Genomic DNA, 14,277 nt, shown 5'->3' on the forward strand with positions numbered 1-14,277 from the left:
GACATAGTAGTAGTAGCAGTAGTAGTGGTAGTAGTAGTAGTAGTAGTAGTAGTAGTAGTAGTAGTAGCTACTACTACTACTACCACTACTACTACTTTTTTTTTTTCAAATCACCTCCATCCATTGAGGAACTATATTGTGAAGATTAAAACCAACCTTCCTAATACAGTTCACCATTTGGAGTTGTAATGTGAAGGTTAACACTAACCCTCATATTACAATCCGTTGGCCCCAAGCACGCCAACGGCTGTGGTTACCAACCATCTACTATTAATATTATTATTTTTATTTTATATTTATTGATATTACAATGTAAATAAAGACATTAAACTATTGGAGTCGCTGGTCTATGCGACTAATGACCACTGTAGCTTCGTAATCCATACCCGCCAGAGACAGGCCTGAGGGCTGATGATCTTGTGCCCATGAGACATAGCAGAGCAGGTCTCATGAGGGAGAATGAGAGTCGACATCTCATCCAAGCCATAACAGAACTCTGCGGTTGACGTTTCTTCTCAAAAAGAACCTCTGCCAGTCTCGAGTAGAATCTCACTGCCTCTGGACCCATCCCACCTGATGTCGTGAACACAAGGGCTGTGATTCGACCGTGGTCCACATGTTGGATCCTTTCTTGATAATTTCTATTTTTTTCTTGTTCATTCCTTTTGTGTGCAGCTTCGAGAGACAGTTCACGATGACATACTACTACTACTACTACTACTTCAGCATTTCAACTCTCTTTCACCAACTGCTTCTTCACGTCTTCCTCTAACTCGGTTTATCCATTGCTTTTGCACATCTAACTTTGACCGACATTCCTATGCAGAAATCAAACAGTCCACTCAACAATGATCTATACACTCAAGGGTCATGCACAAATCTTTTCAATGAATCATCCACAAACATCAATGTTTTACATTCATCCAACTCATCTTCCTTATTACTCGTCATGTATGCCTGTGGATCATCTTGTGCCTAAAAATGGTATTGGTTATTACCAAGCCCTTCCTTTCATGGACGTCCTCCTGGTCACTGCCACTGCCATCCGGTACACTCAGCTGTTCAACCACCCCATCTGTTCTGGCATTCCCCACTTTCCCTGTTTCATATAATTGGTTGATGCTGGTGCCGTGGGCGAGGCAGTCGACACTGTGCTTTGAGGGAAGGCGGTGAGTGTATCTGGGTTTGACTGCCGAAATGTTGAAGGCCTCAGGAGATGCAGGAGTGAGCTTAGTTACTGACTTGATAAACTCGAATATGTATGTGCGTGGTGTTCCGAATGACTGGCAGAAGAACTTGATTGTAAATGTGTGTGTACAGGAAAAGGTGATGCCTGAAAAGTGAAAACAAGAGGTACAAAAGTTTTGAACCGTATAATGAAGGTAATGGAGAGAGTCCTGGAAGCTATGAGGGTAAAAGTGAAAACTGATGAGATACAGCTTTGGCTAATGACAGGCAAATGGGCCACTGATGCAGTATTCATTGCACAACTTTTCAGAAACAAGAAGCGGTGCCAAGGCACAGTAAACCCGTCCTAGGCAGTCATTTTAGTGCTGACGTATAAACACAACAGGATATCTGTCACGGGGTTTTGCAGATTTACAAATTAATAATGCTAAAAACGTTGCTAGTAAATAAGGGCAAAAATTGACTTGTGAAATCAAGCAGTAAGTTCTACTTTATGGCGGCTTACTTCGCCGATTCTCTAAGGACGATAATTTAAAAACTTTCTCAACAGTACTCAGCAGAGTGCTGTTTGTAGTACTGTTAGCCTCTCGAGAGTGTGACTCCACCCCTGACAATCAATAACTAATACTAATAGTAATAAAAAGGTGCTTGCCGGTGCATTAACTTCTGGCTGGCACAACTGATTTAAACTTAATACAAAAGGACTGGCCTAAGTACCAGTTATGAATAATGTAAAGCGTCTATGCAAACTAGGAGTGGCAACTAAATAAGCTAATCGTGGAGAAATAAAACACGAGTTTAACTACACTGAGCTCAAAGAAAAAGAACTGTGAATTTTATTAATCACAATGAATTAATTTTACGTTACATGAGTCTCAAAATGAATTGAAAATAACAAGGAGAATACACTCACTCGCTCACTTGAAAGCTAAACTTAAACCTAGGAAAAACGAAAAGAAATACTGGTCAGTAGAGGGGGCTAAGCAGAATGACTGGGCTTCGTTATGTAGGACGGACGCTGCAAACACGCTAGACGTCTTCGCCAATTCACCGTCTAGGTGGAGATTTCAGGAACTCGCTGTACACGAACCTTCTCTCACGACAATCAAAGCCTGACTAAGTTCGAATTATGAGAGAGGGCGAGGGCCGGCCATGTTTGCTCAATGGTCAACGGAAAGAAAGTGAGCGACATACTCTCACAATAAATCACTCAGTGAAGGCGCTAATGTTGCGCGTAAGGATGATCACTTTTGAAACAGTGAAAAATGCTCTGAAAACCGTCCCAATCGAGTGAATGCTAGGACGGTTGAACTGAGTGATACTCAGTGGAAATTCCACTAGAATTCACGGTTTTTACACTGATACAAAAATGTCACGAACTTATAAACACGCTCGTGCCAATTCATGACATTATGCCCATCAAAATCAAATTTTTTCTTAAATTTTTTTTTTTTTTATATACATATATACATATAAATCCTAACTCAGTCACACAAGATTCATACTGTGGTGTGTGTACTACCCTGCTACAGGAGAAAATCTCAGTCGCCCATGAGTGTAAAAACCTCGTATTTACATTAATAGAGGCAAGCTTGAGTAAAAAAATCCAAGACGACGGTGAAAAATCCTGTACTCAGGTCAAACTGAGCGAAAAGTTCGCTACATTTACATTAACAACTAATTGTTATGGAGCGTGATGTATGTAATACACGGTGTAGGTGTGACAGTTGTGGTATAACTGTGCCTATGTGTAAAATTAAGTAGTACAATAGTATATAATGATGATGAGGCAGAAGAGAAGAGGCAACAGCATGCAGCAGAAACGATCAGCTGATCACCACAATAATGTTACACCTGCCAGCTGCACCTGCAAAAGCAATCAAGGTGGAGCAACAAAAGTGTCTTTTCTCTCTCACTGCCTAGCAATCAGTACTTATGTTACAAAAAGTACACTATCATTCTAATAATGGATATATTATTAACCAGGAAACGTAGTCTTTAGATTGCTCACATCTCTCAAGACCCTTGTAGTTTACTGGTTAACCTACATTATTAAGCAGGAAACGTGCCAGTTCTTGAATTGCCCAAATCTCTCAGAACGGGCGGTTTACTGGTTAAACCTACATTATTAACCAGGAAACGTGCCAGTTCTTGAATTGCCCAAATCTCTCAGAACGGGTGGTTTACTGGTTAAACCTACATTATTAACCAGGAAACGTGCCAGTTCTTGGATTGCTCAAATCTCTGAGAATGGGCAGTTTACTGGTTAACCTACATTATTAACCAGGAAACGTGCCAGTTCTTGGATTGCTCAAATCTCTGAGAACGGGCAGTTAACTGGTTAACCTACCTCTACACTTACGATTAATGACAGGAAGCTGAGAATCCCTATGCAGTCTCGGGCAGGTTGCATTTTAACACCCAACGTGGGTGTGAACACTCATGTGGATAATGTGCATTCTACGGGAATCCTCAGAGAGGACCACGGCTCGGGCCGTTCCACAAGGTAATTCATACACAGCCTCGGATTGTCCTTACGGGGTTCTCGAACTTTCCCCTTAACCTACGGTACGTATGTATGTACAGGCCCTGGACATGATGTGTTCTGTGGGGCCAATGGGTGAGACGTCAGGTCTGCACCCACTTCACTACTACCCTCTCTCAACTGACTCTGAGATTATGGGTGTGGATTCAAACGGCGCAGGAAGGACATTAGTGGTACGTTGACACACACTGCAGGAATGCACAAAGCTATTTCTCGTCCCATCCCTGGCCAGAAAAAGTCAGCACGGATACGGCCCTTGGTTTTCCTTTTGCCCATGTGACCTCCTGAGGCTGAACAATGACCCCATTCTATCACTGCTAGGCGATACTTAACAGGAACGACAAACTTCAGTCGAACCTCGCCCTGGGATGTTCGTGACTCACCGTACAACCATCCTTGTTTACGATGGAACTTGGCTTGACCTCCCTGTGAATACTTTATCACTCTACCCTTTTGTTTCTTCCACATGACAGCAAGTGTTGGGTCAGAATGTTGTTCTTGAACAACTTGGCTACACATCAAATCTTGCGGCGATGCAATGGTCTTCGGGGTGACAGTTCGGAGCCTCAGCCATAGCTTGTGTTACTGCAGCCGAAGTCTGAGTAGCGTCATCTGTGGTGCAACTAGACTTGGCACCTTGAATGTTGCCTATAATAACGTCAAACAAAGTTCTGGCATGACAACTTCGAGTGTTGTACCAGTGTAAAATGGAGATGCCAACTGGATACGTGCCTCAGGGAACAATCTCACTGATCCATCAATAAGGTTAGCGTGGATCTGTCGACCTGTGTACTCCTCAGGCTGAACTAGACTCTGCCTGACAGAGCAACCTGAGGAACCATTGTTTCTCAGGACCTTCATAGGAATGCCTCCCACAAACCCTGGCTGAACAAGGTAGGCACTGTTACCTGTGGGAGGGCCTATGGAGGAAGCAGCCAGCAACTGATGAGGGTGCTGAATTAATGATGCAGCAAACATGGTGCCCTGAGAACTAGATGCTTACTTAAAAATTGTTATTAATTGCTTTTTCACAGACGGAGGGCTACCAAGAAATAACCTAGCTATTCAAGCACATTCTTTGACCCAAATCTTGGCATCTATTGGTTCTAACACTGGAGTCACCCCATCTTATATTAAACATTCTAGGACTATGATAGTAGCATGTTTTCGATATATATATTTTTTTAATGCTAGGAAGGAACCATAGGCCACAAGCACGCAATAACTGTTCCTTCCAAGAGAAAAGCAAAATACAAGAGAGAGCCAAATTCAAGATCCGATCATTTCGAGATGCCTGGACACACTGCGTTTGAAAGACTGGAGATCATAGCCAGCAGGAAATACAGACAAAGAGAGACAGTTCCAGAGATGACCTGTTCCATAAATGAAGGACTATGAGTAACAGTTAACTCTTGCATTAGCGCCCGTCGTAAGGGTGGAGGGATGCAAGCAGACAGTTCATAGGAGCAGTGACCATTGAAGTAGCGATAGAAAAGAGATAAAGATGCAAGAGTGCGGCGAAGAGACAGAGGTTGAAGGGAGCCAGTAAGAGGGGGAGAGTTAACGAGATGAAAAGCCTTTGACTCCACCCAATTGAGAAGAGCTGTATGTGGGGAGTCTCCCCCCACATGAGAGTTGTACTCTACACACGGGCGGGTAAAACCACTGTACAGAGTCAATAACTGTGCAGGGGTAAAGAAGGAATGTGTTTGTGTGTTGTACTCACTGTCTGGGGAGATGGAGCACTGACCATCTGTGGAGGAGAGTTCACTGTCACTGGGGGACTAGAGAACTGTGGGGAAGTACCTGTACTGCTAGGGATGACCCCACCGTGCTGCTGCTGAGGAATGAAGGCTGCATTTGCATCCTGCCTCCGGTATACTAAAGTCGATTGTCCTGACTGAGGGTTATGTGGTTTGTCCTTGCCCTGCTGCTGCTTGATATACCGGTACTGCTGCTGGTTAGGGTTCTGCTTGTCGTACCACCTCCACTCAGGTTTCTGAGTATTTTGCCCCTGGTCCTTCTTCTGCGGTTTGTTTGGACCTTGGCCATTATTCTGAGAGCTGCCTTGTTGCTGAGACGGTTTCCCAGGTTTGTCAGCTTTCCTGTTCCAGGTGTGCTGCTTACGAGTTTGATACCTGTATGCAGTGAAGAATGCGTCAGCCTTGTTCACCATTTGGCTGGCATCCCTTACCTGGCAGATTATAAGCTGAACCTTAAGCTCAGCAGGCCACGACTTTTCTAGCTGCATGCACACATAAGGTCGATTATCCATTCACGTGTGGAAGGAGTTTCATCTTTCTCCATCTACTCATCTAAGTAAACAGTAAGCCGATCAAGAAACTGAACGGCAGTATCTTTTTCTTGTAAACGCGCCGTCATAAACTGACTCTTGGCGTCATCAACTGTGAGACTGTAGGCTTTGACGAGTGCGGCCTTCATCATCTCATATGTGAGATTGTCTCCACGATTTCTGTGGAGAATATCGAGGGCAGGGCCCTCAAACAAGCTAAGAAACTGGAGCCGCTCAGCTGCCTCATCCAGCTGGTACAGCTGAGCCATGTCTTCAAAACGAGCTATGAATGGCTCGATTCGCTTGCCTTCCTTGTATGGAGGAAGCTTGATGCGTGGGGTCGCCAGAACATGTGCAGGGAGAGCGCTCGAGGAGCTTGGGTTAGCTGCACCAGATGTGTCTGAAGCCAAGGAGTCTAGTTTGAGCTTCAACATCTCAAGTTCATGTCTCTCACGTGCCTCAGGCTCGGCACTTTCGTGTTCTCGTTCTCTCTCTCGTTGTTCTCGCTCGTATTCACGTTCTCTCTCACGTTGTTCTAACTCGAGTTCGCATTGTTTTTGCTCCTGTTGATGTTCTCTCTCACGTTGTTCTAACTCCAGTTCGCGTTGTTTTTGCTCGTATTCGCGTTGTTTTTGCTCCTATTTGCGTTGTTCTCGCTCGTGTTCGCGTTCTCTTTCGCGTTCCTTACTGAATTTGACACTCTTCACTAGCATCGTTCTCACATTGCTGCTCGTAACTAAACCGAGAGAGTACATACTCTTTGACTTTTTCAGGGTCGCTAAGCCCCATATCTTTAGCTTCCTGTACAAAGACATTGGTAGACATGATGCTAACTCAGTCTGAGTGAACTAAAGACTAAGTACTGACTGCTATTTTGCAGAGAAATGCCAATAATCAAGAGTAAAGAATATAGGCACAGGTTAGTGGTGACCAATTTTATCTAGTTAAATTGGTAAATAAAAAAATAAAAAAATAACTGACTCTGGAAACTATTACATAAAATTAATATAAATGAATCATTAATCACCAGTAAGATAGTGCCTATAGACTTTAATGATAACTACCTAATTATGAGTGAGTATTATCTCGTTAATAACTTTAGAGCTGGGAGTTAATATCCTGGAATGAGGTCGCCAGATGTCACGAGGTTTTATAAATTTACAAATTAATAATGCTAAAATGTTGCCTGTAAATAGGGGCAAAAATTGACTAGTGAAATCAAGCAGTAAGTTTTGCTTTATGCCGGCTTACTTCGCCGATTCTCTAAGGACGAGAATTTGAAAACTTTCTCAACAGTACACAGCAGAGACTAATTACTCATGAGTGCTGTTTGTAGTACTGTTAGCCTCTCGAGAAAGTGACTCCACCCCTGACAATCAATAACTAATACTAATAGTAATAAATAGGTTCTTGCAGGTGCATTAACTCCTGGCTGGCACAAAGCATTTAAGCTTAATACAAAAGGACTGGCCTAAGTACCAGTTATGAATAATGTGAAGCGTCTGTGCAAACTAGGAGTGGCAACTAAATAAGCTAATTGTGGAGAAATAAAACACGAGTTTGACTACATTGAGCTCAAAGAAAAAGAACTGTGAATTTATTAATCACAATGAATAAATTTTACGTTACATGAGTCTCAAAATGAATTCAAAATATCAAGGAGTATACACTCACTTGCTCACTCAAAAGCTAAACTTAAACCTACGAAAAACAAAAAGAAATACTGGTCAGTAGAGGGGGCTAAGCGGAATGACTGGGCATCATTATGTAGGAAAGACGCTGCAAACACGCTAGACGTCTTCGCTGATTCACCGTCTAGGTGGAGATTTCAGGAACTCGCTCACGACGATCAAAGCCTGACTAAGTTCGAATTATGAAAGAGGGCGAGGGTCGGCCATGTTTGCTCAACGGTCAACTGAAAGAAAGTGAGCGACATACGCTCATAATAAATCACTCAGCGAAGGCGCTAATGTCGTTCGCAAGGATGATCACTTATGAAACAGTGAAAAATGTTCTGAAAACCGTCCCAATCGAGTGAATGCTAGGACGGTTGAAATGAGTGATACTTAGTGGAAATTCCACTAGAATTTGCGGTTTTCACACTGAAACAAAAATGTCATGAACTTATAAACACGCTCGCACCAATTCGTGACAACATCTAGTCGAAGATGTCACATATCAAATATGAAGTAAATAGGGGGGAAATTGACGATTTTAAACTCATTTGAAATTTTAGGCCCAACTCATCTGACATTGCCCCCCCTACCGCTAACTGGGGGATAACCCCTCTGATGTAATGAGGCATGTTATAGCAAGCAGATTTGAAAAAAACGACTTTTACTTGTCCCCCCCCTGCCTTTTTTTTTTTCTTTTTTTACATTTTTGGGGCCTACAGCCTGGGCTTTGGACCAATTTGGCCCAAAATTTAATCAGGTGATCATCCCTGTAATTTTTGTCAAAATTGCAGCAGCAGCTTATTCCTCAAGCTGTTAATAGACAGGCAGACAAACAAACAAACAAACAGAGTGAAAATGATACCCTTCCCTGAGCTCCTCTGGGGTGGGGACGAATAAAAATATATAGGAAGGAAGTTAGAGTTGTACTTGTTTTTGTTCATTTGAAGGACACAGTGCCTAGGGAGGTAGTGAGCCGGGCAATGGGAATGTTTGGGATTGAGGAACTTGTGGTTAGAGTGATTATGGTGATGTAAGAGGGTACTAGTACCCAGGTGAGATTGAACGAAGGTCTGATTGAAGAATTTTCCGTGAATGTTAGTATGCAATAGGAGACAGTTTTAAGTCATTGTTTTTATCATGGTACATGAAACCCCCTCGTATGACCTCTGAACTTCCATGGAAGGTGTTGTATACTATGACTTGTTGATTGCGAAGAATGGAAGGGTAGTGGAGGAAAGGAAGTGGATAGGAGAAATGGGGCACAAGGGTTGAAGAGTAAATGTAGATTTTAAAAAATCAAGAATGATATCTCCGGCTGGTGGCGGTACTGTTAAAGCAGAGGGAGTGTGGCTATGTGCAGTTTGCCACAAGGGTGTCTAAAATAACTTTGTTTTGTGCAGTGTTAGTGAGAAGTGGGCACATAAGAGATGTAGGAGTATTGGAGACAGGCTGCAAAATAATGCTGAATTTGAGTGTGCAATACGTACAGGAGAGCTTACAGAAGCTGAGAGGTGGGAAAGAATTGATCTTCCTGGAGGGTTTCTTGAATGTGTGTGTAAGTTTTATAGTGTGTGGGACATGCTAATCTATGTTCTGGAGGTGGAGCCGGAGTTAGCTCAGTACCATGATTAACCCTGGTAAACATTCGATTTTTTTTTTTTTTTGTACGCTGCCACATTCGTGGTCACTATTGTGTACCAGTTTTTGGAAATTAAAAAAAAAAATACCTGGAGTTGTTTACAAAGTATGGACTTAAAATCTAATCTTAACACTACAGTCTGAAAGAAAAAGAAAAAAAAAGCTAAAAAAACAAATAATGTAATTCTCCATGGGTAACTAAAGACAACTATTAAAAAAAAATATAGTTGCATGATTATAATGGATGGATCCCGATGTCCGTTGACCAGTGGGCGGTGGCGGGGAGGGGGGGGGGGGCTGGCAGCAGGCCGACTCCCAGTCTCCTGGCAGCAAAACATCGATTTTTTTCCATGCACTAAAAATGTCTAGTACTGTAACACATTCATGAACACTTTTATAGCCCACACCTGTGTTATATGAAAAACCTAGCCAAGGAGCACGCACCAACTACCTTCAACCGGCACAGCGCATCATTTAATGAAGCTACTGAGAACACCACCCACTTGGGTCATATGGGAAGCAAAGGCCACTTGACCAAAGTTAGCGTGGGTCAAAATAGTGTCCTCGAATGTGGAATAGTTTGGAGAAGTTTAGGGAGTTTTTGCTCCTCCTGACATTGAGAGTGCTCTATCTTCATGCTACGAGCTCCTTGTATGCAGAATGTGTTAGGAATGTAATGTTGTACGATAGTGATACTGGACAATAAGAGAAGGAAGGAGGAGGATATTTTTATGCTCAAACTTACAGAGAAGAAAATGATTAGATGGATGTGTCATGCGTCCTTGAAGGACAGGCCTGAGGGTGGAGGCTTAAGATTGCAAATGAAGAGTTGAGAGGAAAGATGGAACTTAAATGTATATGTGTTGTAGAAAAGGTAGATGCTGATGGTATGGACATGCGAAAAGGATGGAGGATGATAACTGGGTGCAGAGGGTGAGGGGTTTATTGAACGTTGAGGATGGAGTACCAAGAGGCAGACCGAAAAAGATTTGGGACGAGGCATTAGGGAGTGAAGAGAGAGGCTGGTGGAGTTGGAGCAGCGTGGAGAGCCGACATAAGGTAACCCAGGCATCCCAGCATGGTGGAGCCTTTGTAAACGAAAGAAGGAAACGAACGGAATAAGAAAATTCTCGCAAAGCACAGCCTTCTTAAGGGATGCTACGCTATCTGTCCAGAATTCCTCATTCACTCTGGCTGCCTAGCTCTAGCTCCTTGTCAAAGCGTGGAAATGGTGATCCTAAGCTAAAATTACCAAGGGATGATAGCTTTATATAAGTCTACCTTCCGGTAAGTATTTGAAAATGCATTTGAAGTGTATAATACATGGTTAATGTAATCTAGTTATTATTTAAATACATTTTCAAAATGGGTAATGCATTTGGTATTTAAATATTTTGAATATCAAGTTATGTATTTAGTATTTATCTATTATTATTTTGTTCCCATCCGTGACTATTCTTTCCTTACCAGCAAACACATTTGCCTCGTTCATCTTCAGTCTTCACCCTATTCTTGACTTCGTGCTCCCCAATCTTTCGTCTTCCCTTTCTGCTTTCTTCTGCCAATCAGAAAGTTTTGTTTTTTCTTCTTAATCCCTCTTTCCTTCTTCTCATTTCATCATTTATTCCTTTCTCTAATTTCTATTTTCCCCACCGCCTTTGTGTCCCTTCCCTCCTTCCTCGGTCTCTTCCTACCTACCTTGTTTCAGTCTAATTTACTTCTTTCCTCGCCCTTGCCTGCTTCCCGTCTTTTCTTACTTCATTCCTTTCCTGTTTCCTTCGTTTCTCCTTCATTCCCTGTTCCCTTCAAGTTTTCTTTCCCTTTTCCATTCTCCTTGCCTGTCTTTCCTCCTCCCTACATGTCTCATCCCCTTTTCTTCTTTCTTGCCTCCCTACCTCCTTTCCTTCTTCATTCCCTCTTTCCTCCTACTTGCCCGCCTTTCCTTCATATATTCCCTCCCCCTTTTCTTTCTTCTTGTCTCCCTACCTTCTTTCCTTCTTCCTTCCTTCTTTCCACCTCCTTCTCTGCTTTCCCGTCCTCCTTTCCTTCATCCAAGTCGTTCTCATTTTCCTTCACACCATTCCTATTTGCTTCTTCTTTGATTGCCTTCCCTCCTTCATTCCTTCCTTCTTCCCTTCCTTCCTCCCTTCTTCCTTATCTCCTTACTTCTCTTTCTTTCTCCTTGCCTACCTCCTCTCTTTCCTTATTTTCTTCCTTCCACTTTTTCTCCTTCTTCTCTACTTTCCTTACTATCTTCCGTCCCGCCTTCTGCTGTACTATTGTACTTTTTTCTTCCTTAAGTCTGTTTCTATAACTGCTTCTCCCTCCTTTTTAAACCGTTGCTCGCGAAACTAAAGTAGGTATTATGTTTTTACCTGTGTGTGTGTGTGTGTGTGTGTGTGTGTGTGTGTGTTTACAAAACAACACAAACGTTTATATACAATTTTAATCAAGCTTGGTGGAAAGGCTACAGGTCAAGCAATGAGAAAACCGATTGTCTGAGAACAGTAGATCAATGGTCAGGCTGCGTGGCTACGCAAACGTTGACCTAGTAAAGTCAACTTAAACAGTTACTATCCAGTTTAGACTTGTGCTGTGAACACCACCTGTTGAAGGTAATGGTACTACCACTATCAATATTTAAACCAGAATATTGTGTCACTAGCACAACAGTTATTTTATTGGCGATGTAGGGCACTGCTTGTACTCTAGCTTTTATCGATACTTTTTAAAAAATGACAAATATAGGTATGGGGTCAAGGCCACAGGGGTAAGTCATACGTTGACCCAGATAAATCAACTTAACCCTGGGTTAGTCCTCTGGGGTGTTTTCTGACCTCCAAAATTTAAAAAATGTCGACATCTGCAAGTGACATGCGGCAACTTGCTGGCTCTACCAGTAGCTTCCTGACTCACTGGGTACCAAGGGACTGCTCATATGCTCATCAGCTGTAGGATAGGGTAGATACGTGTTTCGTTGCTGTTTTCACCAAAGAAGGCTAAAGGCATCACCTTTAATTTATATGCTCAACACCTATATATAACTTTTCAAAGAAATGGTGATATTATATACATTATTGGCGTGGTTGTATTGTATCAGCAGAGTTATATTTCATAGAAAAGGATTTATTTTTGAATTTATAAAAAAAAATGAATCATATTCTATTTTTCTTTTTCAACCCCCAAAAAACTACAATAATAAAAAAAAAAAAAAAAGAGGGGCACTCATGGAATCCCTTTGAATAATTATATATCGATAAATTCAGTTAAAATTTTTTTTTAAAAATATTTATTGTTTGGGGTCAAAAATTACACCAGAAGACTGACTTGCAAGGGTTAAACGGTTTCTATTAAACTGAGGCTAAACTTGGGATAATGGTTGAAGGTAGGGCTTGGTGAAGTGATTCAGTTTTGAGAACAATCTGTAATAGGTCAAAGTCACAGGGCACAGTCAAAGTTCGATCCGTGTGTGTGCTTGTCAACAAAATAACTCAGTTTTTATCCTATTATAACCAGACATGATGATGCTGTTAAAGACCAGGAATAAGGCTATTGTTTTGATAACAATGTATTAAAGTTCAAGGCCACAAACCATGGTCTATATAAAAAGTTTTTTCCTCTGATTTGGACCAAACATTTTAAAATAGTTGGGGGGCGCGGTGGCTCAGAGGTAGAGAGCCTAGTTCGTGGCCGGGAGGTCGCGAGTTCGAACCTCGGCCGGGACTGCCTAGCCGGGGGTGGTAGCTCGCACCTGTAACCTAGCGGGGCTAAATGGCCATAGTTGCCTACCTCTGGGATTAAATCCTTTTAAAATGGTTGAAGTTAAAGCAAGAATAAAAGGTTCAATTTTGAGAACAATCAGTTAAATATCAAGTCACAGGGAAAGGTAAAAAAAACAAAAAAAAAAACAAAGATACATAGCAAAGTCAGGAAGCAGTTTTGGTCTTATCTGAAATAAACATTGTGGAATTGTTAAGAGTCAGGCAAGAACGACGAAATGGAAAGAGAACAATTAGTTGAAGGTCAAGTTCACAGGGCTAGATCAAATTTGTGTATGTCGTTTTGTGTGTGAACAAAATAACTAAAACTGTTTTGATCTAATTTGCATTAAGCTTGGTGGATGAGTTGAGGATCACCCACGTGGTTGACCTTTACAGTTTTACAAAACGTGGTCAGAGGTCAAGGTCACATGGCAAGGTTAACATAAAGTTTTATTCTGTGCAGACTAAACTTTGTGGAAGAGTTCGCATTAACTGAAAAGTAAACAGAGATTCGACTGTGAGAACAATAAAAAAATCAAATTTCTAGGTCACAAGGAAAGGTCAAAGATCAAACTCAGGTCAAAGTCATGATCCTATCTGAGTCAAAGTTGGCGAAAGTGTTAAGGGTTATGCACATGTATTTCGATTTTTAAGGTAATATGTCGAGGGTCAAGGTCTCAGTCAAATATTCGGACCTAAAACCAGTTGGTGTGAGCGAGTGTTGGGCTCTGTGAGTGCTCTTTCTTATCTTTATATTTCATTGTTCTTGACAGCTTCTCTTGACTCTTCTTTTTCCTGTTTTGTTATCTCCGTCTTTCTGTTGTATCCTTTATCCGTTTATTTCTTCCCTCTACTCCTCTTTTCGTTCTTCTTACTTCTAGGTTGTCGTATCTCTTTTCATCGACTCTCTCTCTCTCTCTCTCTCTCTCTCTCTCTATCTATCTATCTATCTATCTGTCTATCAATCTCTCTCTCTCTCTCTCTCTCTCTCTTTCGTGACCGTAGAAAAAATTAAGTCATGTATTGGGGAATTCAGGGCAGAACTGTTTGCTGCCGTATCTCCTTTTAATACTGTGTAAAGGAATATGAAGAAATGCGTAAGAGAATTTCAGTAAACGTGAAGGTGGAGAGTATTTGAGGGAACACACAGAAGAGTACAAAGTAAGATGGTAACAG

At 41.8% G+C, this 14,277-nt stretch overlaps 1 protein-coding gene and 1 pseudogene across 1 annotated transcript in view; both read left to right on the forward strand.

Annotated features, from left to right (window-relative positions):
* LOC145414612 (synaptogenesis protein syg-2-like) overlaps positions 1-14,277 on the forward strand; it is a 1,004,755-nt gene that overhangs the window by 496,312 nt on the left and 494,166 nt on the right. The gene's annotated exons all lie outside the window — the stretch shown is intronic.
* Positions 1-14,277, forward strand: part of LOC145414527 (uncharacterized) — a 65,284-nt pseudogene that overhangs the window by 42,208 nt on the left and 8,799 nt on the right.

This window comes from Coenobita brevimanus, chromosome 100, assembly GCF_032717465.1.
Source record: "Coenobita brevimanus isolate Jiangsu-jjx chromosome 100, ASM3271746v2, whole genome shotgun sequence".
Classification (NCBI taxonomy): domain Eukaryota; kingdom Metazoa; phylum Arthropoda; class Malacostraca; order Decapoda; family Coenobitidae; genus Coenobita; species Coenobita brevimanus.